Source organism: Mus pahari, chromosome X, assembly GCF_900095145.1.
Source record: "Mus pahari chromosome X, PAHARI_EIJ_v1.1, whole genome shotgun sequence".
NCBI classification, from domain to species: domain Eukaryota; kingdom Metazoa; phylum Chordata; class Mammalia; order Rodentia; family Muridae; genus Mus; species Mus pahari.
In genome coordinates this window covers 86065773-86074630 of record NC_034613.1, presented here as the reverse complement: position 1 = coordinate 86074630, position 8858 = coordinate 86065773, and the positions used below count along the sequence as shown (strand labels likewise).

At 38.7% G+C, this 8858-nt stretch overlaps 2 long non-coding RNA genes across 2 annotated transcripts in view; both read right to left on the bottom strand.

Moving 5' to 3' along the window:
* LOC115063148 overlaps nt 1-3918 on the bottom strand; it is a 21431-nt gene extending 17513 nt beyond the window's left edge. Inside the window, exon 1 of the long non-coding RNA XR_003843038.1 lies at nt 3880-3918. This is a non-coding gene — a long non-coding RNA (uncharacterized LOC115063148). The remainder of the gene's footprint in view (nt 1-3879) is intronic.
* A 33-nt stretch (nt 3919-3951) lies between these two features.
* Nucleotides 3952-8858, bottom strand: part of LOC115063154 — a 65889-nt gene continuing 60982 nt past the window's right edge. The window contains exon 5 of the long non-coding RNA XR_003843053.1: nt 3952-4050. This is a non-coding gene — a long non-coding RNA (uncharacterized LOC115063154). The remainder of the gene's footprint in view (nt 4051-8858) is intronic.

Here is an 8858-nt window from a genome sequence, read left to right as displayed (position 1 = left end):
CTGGCCTTGAACTCAGAAATCTGCCTGTCTCTGCCTCCCAAGTGCTGGGATTAAAGGCGTGCGCCACCACCGCCTGGCTGGGATAGTCTTGAGATGCCAAATCTTTTAAGTTCAGACTTCGTTTTAGAGTACCTGACCTAAGTTTGAACTCAGATAAACTAACAGGCTGGTACCTAGCATTAGTTTCCAAGTTGCCCCCCAACAAAACCCTAGCCTACTTCCAATCTCTAGGCTAATCCCCAACAAGACCAGTGTCTCCAGGTTACACCCTCAACAAGACCAGTGTCTCCAGGTTACACCCTCAACAAGACCTGTGCCTCCAGGTTATTCCCCCAACAAACCTGTACCCCCAGGATACAAGCCTACCCCCTGCCTAATGACCATCAATGCAGAGGGGAGCAGAAATAAAGTTTATGATATGACTTCCAGCACCATCCAATTATGTTAAAGGCTACAGTAGCTTGCACTAATAGTCCCTGCTTGCTGCCTACTATAAAGCCTTGCCCCGATAGACATTCATGGCTCCACCACCACCAAAACCATCCTGCTTGACAGCAGTGCCTTGGGGGTTCCAGAGCTAGTTTGAATAGAATAAAGACCCTGATATAAGTTGCATCAGATTGGCTCCTCTCTGTTTTTTTGGTTTTTGTTTTTTGAGGACCATTAACATTTCCCTGGCACTATAGTCCAACATACAAAAATCTGTCAGTGTAATCCACCATATAAACATACTGAAAGGCAAAAACAACACAATAATCATTAGATGCAGAAAAGACCTTTGACAAATCTAATACCCCTTCATGATAAAAGTCCTGAAGAGATTAGGTATACAAGGGACATAGCTAAACAAGATAAAAGCATAGTAAGCCAATAGCCAACATCAAACTAAATGGAGAGAAACTTAAAAAATTTCCACTAAAATCAGGGAAAAGACAAGGCTGCACACTCTCTTATCTATTCAAAATAGTATTCGAAGTTCTAGCTAGAGCAATAAGACAGCTGCAGGAGATTAAGGGGATACAAATTGGAAAGGAAGAAGTTAAAGTATCTTTATTTGCAAAAGATAAATATGATGTATACTATTATACATAAGATAGTATACATAAGTGACCCTAAAAATTCCATCAGGAAACTCCTACTGATGATAAACACTTTCAGCAAAGTAGCTGATTACAAACTTATCTCACAAAAAAATAAAAAATAAAAACTGTAGCCTTTCTATATACAAATGACAGACTGAGAAAGAAATCAGAGAAACAGAATATTTCGCATGAGACACAAATAATATAAAATATCTTAGAGTAACTCTAACCAAGCAAGTATATGATAAAAACCAAGCAATTTGCATGATAAAAACTTCAAGTTTTGAAGACTGGTAGGATTAATATAATAGAAATGGCTATCCTACCAAAAGCAATCTATAGGTTCAATGCAATCCACATCACAATTCCAAAATAATTCTTCAGAGATCTTGAACAGACAATTTTCAGCTTCATATGTAAACACACACACACACACACACACACACACACACACACACACACACCATGCATGCTTTTATTATGACAACTCTGTAGTACCACTTGAAACCAGAGATGGTGATGCTTCTGGAAGTCCTTTTATTGGTAAGATTATTTTTGCTGGGATTTTTGTTGTTGTTGTTTTTATATATGAAATAGAGCATTATCCCTTCAATGTCTCTAATTTTATTGGCATAGAAACAGACACATAGATCAATGGAATCGAATCATAAATCCATACACCTATAGACATCTAATTTTTAATAAACAAGACAGAAATACACATGCAAGTGGGAAAAAGCACCTTCAACAAATGATGCTGGTCAAACTGGATGGTTGTATGTAGAATAATCCAAATAGATTTTTACTTATCATTCTTTACAAAACTCAGCTCATTACAAATCATCATTAGCATAGTCACTAAGATGATCAAGTAATAAATGGAATCTCAGGAAGCAGCAATGTTTCTTAAGGCAAAGGACACTATTATTTGGACAAAGCTAATATCCACATGTAAGCTAATAAATAACACATTTTTCTTTCTGGGTTTGAGATACCTCACTCAGGATGATATTTTTCTAGTCCCATATATTTACCTGCAAATTTCACTATCACATTTTCTTTATCCACACTGGCTATTATTAATGAGGAAAGAGATTTTCACCAACTATATATCCCATAGAGGACTAATCTCCAAAATAGATAATGAGTTCCAAAATGTAGATAGCAATAAAACAATCCACTTAAATGAGGTAAAGATTTAAGCAGAGAGCATTCAAAGCAGGAAACTGAAATGTCTGAGAAGCCCTTAAAAGAATGTTCAACATCCTTAGCTATTTGGAAAATGCATCAGAAAGGCTAAGAACAATAAAACCAGTGGCAATGCCAGCAAGGATATGGACTAAGGGGAACAGTCAACCATTGCTAGTGGAAGTACAAATGTGTACAGTGTTTTCACTATGGAAATTAATGTGGGGCTTCCTCATGAAGATGGGAATAAGTGTGCCTCAATATGGGCATATATCCAAAAGATGCACCACTATACCACAGGGAAACTTGCTCAACTATGCTCAATGCTGCTCTTTTCATAACACCCAGAAACTGGAAACAACTTAGATGAGTAAACAAAAGAATGAGTAAAGAAAATGTGATACCCCAGCTAGGCCTCTAGGCATCCCAAAGGATGCTTTATCCTACCACAGAACCACTCGATCAACAATGTTCATTGCTACTTTTTTTCATAAGAGCCAAAAATTAGAAACAACCTAAATGTCCCTTGACAGAGGAATGGATAAAGAAAATATGGCACGTATATACAATGGAGTATTATACATGAGCCACAGCTGTTATAGTGAAATCATGAAAGTAGCAGATAAATGTATGGATCTAGAAAAATATCTTGAGTGAGGTATCTCAGACCCAGAAAGACAAATGTGGCATTTATTCACTTATAAGTGGATATTAGCTCTTAAGTGAAAAATAACCAAACTACAATCCATAGACCCACAGAGGTTAGGTAAAGGGTAAGGGGCTGAGGAATACAAATAGGTCTTGTTAGGAAAGAGAAATAGAATAGATAGTTATGGACAGATGTGGGGACTGGAATGGGAGGATCAAGTAGGGAGGGGTGGGGAACATGAGGGTGAGAAGGGAATATGTGGGGAGACAGTCAAAACTAAGGACCATTTGAGGGGTAGTATGGAATCTTAATACAGTAGAAGCTTTCTAAAATATATGCATATATGAAAGCAATTTAAGTGAGATTGCCAAATAATGAGGGAAGACAGAGCCCTAAGTGGCCATCAAGTTGTCACCAAATTGAACCTTCCAGTACTAGAATTGGGTTGTATCTAATTGATCTAATTGGGTTGTTGGCCAAAGGGGACCCATGGGAATCTACAAACACCCTGGCTATTGCCAAGACTATAGGTTGATGTACACAAATTAGCAGCAAGGCCTCATTGATAAAGACAACAATTACACAACCCACTGAACATGGAGAAGTTGAGCCAGTGCCTACAAAGAGCTTTCATCCCCATGTTCTAGCATCTTTGGTACAGGAAGCTGCTCTGCATGCTACCAAAGGAGAAACATAAATATCAACCTAGCCACAAACTTTGATGTTCTGCCTGAAAGATATACTTGTGCAATTGTGACACAAACCGTATGTGAGTAACCAACCAATATCTGATATGACATAAGACTCACTGCATAAGATGGAACCCATACCCAACACTGCTTAGGTGAACAAGAACCTGAGATTAGATTGACTAGAGACTTTGGGTAAAACCAAATACAAGTGTCCTACTAAAAGAACAGAGCAATAAAGTGACACCTAATGACATTCTGCCATACTCACAGATCAGTGCCTTGCTCAGCCATCACCAGAGAAGCTTCCTCCTGCAGCAGATGGAAAAATTTTTTTCAGAGATCCACTGCTATATATTATGGAGAGAGTGAGAGATCTTGGAACCCTCAGCCTTGAAAGGAATATCTCCATAAAATCCTTCTCTTCCATGCTCAAGGAAGCCTACAGAATAGAAGGCAGAAAGTGTTAAGAGCCAGGGAGGATGGAGGACACCAAAGAAACAACATCCTCTAAATCAAGGCTCAAAGCTCATATGAGCTCACATAGACTGAAACAGCATAGACAGGGCATGCACAGGCCTACACCAGAGCCTCTGGATATATCTTATGGCCTGCAGTGTAATGTTTTATGGGACTCCTGAGTCTATGAATGACTGGATCTCTGACTCTTATGCCTCCTCCTGGGTTTCCTTTTATTTGTTGTTTTATCCATTTCCAGTGTTCATTTTTGTTTTGTATCATTATATTTTATTTAAAAGAAACAGACACATGGATACAGTTGTATTCTGTGGTGGGATGAGAAAGAAAAAAATCACTGCCCCTTTTATTCCTTTCATGGTGTATAGTTGCAAAAATAAGCTTCAAACATCTAAAGCAAATAAATGAGTAAAGGCAGTGCTGGTTGAACACCTAGCAGCCTAATATTAGAATCCCCCCATCCTGGGTAGCTCTTACAGATCTACCAGCTCTTGCCATCTGCTCCTAATCCTGAAAGAGGGACGTGGAGAAAACAGGGGAGTTGCTAAAGAAGAGGCACCCAAGAAAAAGTGTCTGTGGAAGGCAGGAAAACTACTTTGGACTACCTCTGCTTATTGTGGCAAAGAATGTGAGCATTTCAAAGGACTAGGATCACTCCTATCCCACTAAATGTTATTTAATGATAGAAAACCTTGGCTGTCAGCAACTGGCAAACTAGGTGCTTCTTTCCTAGGGGACACAATGGTTACGTCTTATTTGGATGATTACTTAGGTAGATGATATAAGAACGATAAAGAAATATTTAAAATTCACCAGGCTTGATGGCAATATTTCTTCAGTCTCAAGACTGGGGAGTCAGAAGCAGGTGGATCTGTATGAGTTCAAGGCCATTCTACACAGTTAACTACATGCTAGCTCAAGATATAAAGTGAGACCTTATCTCAAAAATAAAGGATATTTTAAAATCATAACACTTAATAATTCTATCATGTGGACAAAAATTTCCCTTTCTGAATGTTAATTGCAATAGGAAGAATTATTTTACATATTTATAGCTCTAGTATGTATATTTTAATTCTATATTTTCTTTTGTCACCATGTCATAAATGAGTTTTTTTTTTTTTTTTTTTTTTTTTTCGTCAGGATTTTTAGCCGCTTTAATGGCTGCATATTTCCTGCTCTTGATGGATCAGAACTCATTGAGATATGTCTATAATATTGGTCACTGAAGTGTGCTTCCAGCTCTTTTCTAAGCCTTCATTTAGTTCTGATGTGAAAGAAGGAAGCTTTTTTTTTTTGAGGAGTACTATCTAGCTGATTGAGGCTAAAGCCTTCCAAGTCCTCTTAGAAAGCCAACACTTATCTTTCCAGTATTGTAGACAATGGACAGTCCATTAAGGTAATTCTAAAAGAGAAAGCAGACAAACAGCTTTTGGAGATTGCTGGAGTTTGGAATAAAATTGTTGCTAGGTTTTGCTCTATTCTGTTTCTGGCTAGACAGGGGGAAAAATCACTCTCATGGGACAAATCAGAAGGAAAACACTGAAGTTGCTTTCCTGGGCTGAAGAGAGATTTAAAAGCCTTAAATTCACATTCTGTCTCCAGCTATGACTAACTGGGTGGTGGATACACCTTTCAATCATCTAACCACTGGGAGGAGTTGAACTGCATGAAGCTGGAAGCCTCCTCTAATTCAAAGTCAGCCTCCAGTTACCCATTAGTCTCCTCTGCAATCTTGTTAACTTTCATTTTAAAGACTGCATTTATTTTATGGTATGTCTATGTGTGAGTGTCTGAATGTGTGTGTGTGTGTGTGTGTGTGTGTGTGTGTGTGTGTGTGTGTGTGTGTGTATTGTATACATGCCTCCTGCCCACAGAGGCCAGCATGAGAAACCTTTGAAGTGAAGTTCCAAGTGAAGGTTGGTTGTTGACATGGATGTCAGGAATTGAACCTGGGACCTCTACAAGAGAATGGCTGAGCAACCTCTCCAGCCCCCTGTTGGCTTTTTGTCCTAACCAATCCAAACAATTTTCAGTCCAGAAAGCCCATACTCCTCTTTTGTCTTCTTCACTTTTGGAAATTGACCCTGAATCCACCTTCTACTAGGCTGGGACTAGCAGATATTCTTCACATGGTATGAGCTGCATCAGTTCTCTCTCTCTCTCTCTCTCTCTCTCTCTCTCTCTCTCTCTCATCCATTCTCTTCTTTCTTGTGTCAGAGAAAGAAGCCTTTTATTCTTTCATCTTTTTATCTTAATCTCTTTTTCCATAGAAACGGCATCCCGTCAAGGACAGCTGGTGACAACGTTTTCTATGTCTCTCTTTCTTCTCCTTTCTTCCTCTGTACACATACTCAGATACAATTCGTGTTAAAAATAAATGAGCAAATAAACAAGCAAAAAACCTTCAAGGTCTGAAGCGATGACTCAGTGGTTAAGAGCACTGGCTGCTCTTCCAGAGGACCTGGGTTTAATTCCCAGCAAACCCATGGCAGCTCACACTCTCTGTAACCCAGAGGACCTGACACCCTCACATAGACAGAAAAAAAAACTTCCCTGGATTTAGTAACATTTCAAGACTTTATTCCCCCTCACACCTTTTTTTTTTTGGTCAGCAAACTAAAAACTCTTCATCTATTCTCAGATTTGTCTTGGCTCTATAAAGCCACCAGTAACAGTTGAATATCACATTCCTTTACATCAGTCTTCACTGGTAACTACTTCTCTTCATTTTGCCAGGGTATCTTATCTTCCAGTCTGTAAGCTATTCTGAACTACTGGGAGTAGACTCTGGCAGTATGTACACCCTAGTTGAAATATGCACGTAAAAAGCTTAAAAGAAAGATACTTCGAAATAATAAAATGATTTCATTTTCTGAATCATATATAATAAGGTTATATTACTTTCATAACTAAAAGGAGTTCTTAGCAGAAATAAGAAACACCTGGGTCCTGGCAGGGATGGTGGTATGCTCTTATAATCTCAGCACTTAGAAGGTTATGGGGTGCGGATTATCAGTTTGAGGACAGTACGGGCTTCACAGAAAGTTCAAAGACAGTCCAAATTTGTATATGTCATGTGTTATGTAGAGAGATGCTATCCCAGGAAGTACTCTTGGCCTTCTATGGTCTCTCTTGTTTCTTTTGCTCCCTTGGTGATCTTATTTATCCTTATGCACAATCATAATACCAATTACAATGACTCCCATACCTATTCTTTAGTCATTATTGTTCTTTCTAGATCGACTACCTCACACCAATTAGGACCTCAACTGAGACATTAGCATGAAGCCTTAACATGTCTAAAACATTCCCAATATTCAGAGCTCTGTTACTTTTACCCTAAGCCAAATGTGGTGGTTTAAGTGAGAATGGCCCCAATAGGGTCATATATTTTAATATTTGCTCACCGGTTAGTGGAATTGGTTTGGAAGGGTTAAGAGGTATGGCCTTGTTGGAGGTAGGCTTTGAGGTTCCAAAATCTCATACCAGGTCCAGTCTCTCTGTGTCTCTCTGTCTCTGTCTGTATGTCTCTGTCGCTTTCTGACTATGTCTCTCTGTTTCTGTCTGTGTTTCTGTCTGTTTCACTGGTGCAGTCATGTGCATGTGCTTGAGTGTGTGCATGTGTGTGTGTGTGTGTGTGTGCATGCACGCGTTATGTGTTACTGGGAACTTAAGAGGGTGTAAGAAGGAGGGTGTCTCACTGTCAAGCACTCTACTGTTGGACTATAACCCAGCCCTGTTTTAACTTTTTCCCCAAAATTTGGAGATAGGATCCTTCTGAGTTACCCAATGGAGCTCATTCTGTAGACTAGGTAGGACTTGACCATGTAATTTACCTGTCTCATTCTCCCTAGGTGGGATTCAAGGGCTGTACCACTGCAGGCTAAACTGGATTATCATTTTTTAATTGCTTAGTTTGGGAAGCTCTTTATAAAATAGTCTATACAGCTTCTTTTTCAAATATTTCTCCCAGTGTGCAGCTTGTCTTTTCATCCTCTTAATAAAATTGTTCACAAAGCAAGAGGGTTTTTTTCCTTTTCTTACTCTTTCTTTTTATTATTTCAGACAAGATCTTGCACTAAAGCTCAGACTGGCCTTTAACTAGTGACCCTCTTGCTTTAGTCTCCTGAGATCTGGAATTTGCATTTATGTCTCACCGTTCTTGATACAAGCAAAGTTTTATTTTAACTTTGGTATAGTCCAATTTACTGATTTTTCCTCTTAAAACAGATCATGTTTTTAGTATATAGTACAGAATTTATCCTAAACCTGTATCCCAAATAATTTCTTGTTTTTACAGCTTTATGTGTAATAAACTTAAGTCTGTGCTCCATGTTTGTTATGTTTTATACAAGATAGACATAAATTTCCTGTTTATGGATGGTTAATTACTCTAGCATTGTTTATTAAAATATCTGCTTGCTCAGTTGAATAGAGTTCCTACTATTGCCAAAAATCAGTTGGGCATGTCTATTTCTAGATTTTCTGTTATACTGTATTTAATTTATTCATTTTTCTTAATAAAAATGCAATTGTCAAGGGGCTGGGGATGTAGCTCATTTGGCAAAGTGCTTGCCTATCATACTTGAAGGCCTGGTTGTGATGCTCCGTACCACATAAAGCAGTGTGGTGTTCCAATCCCAGCACCAGGGGAGAGGCAGAAGGTCAAGGTTATCCTGCACTACATAACTAAATAATTTAAGGACAGCCCAAGATCTCTCATCTCTCTCTCTCTCTCTCTCTCTCTCTCTCTCTCTCTCTCTCTCTCTC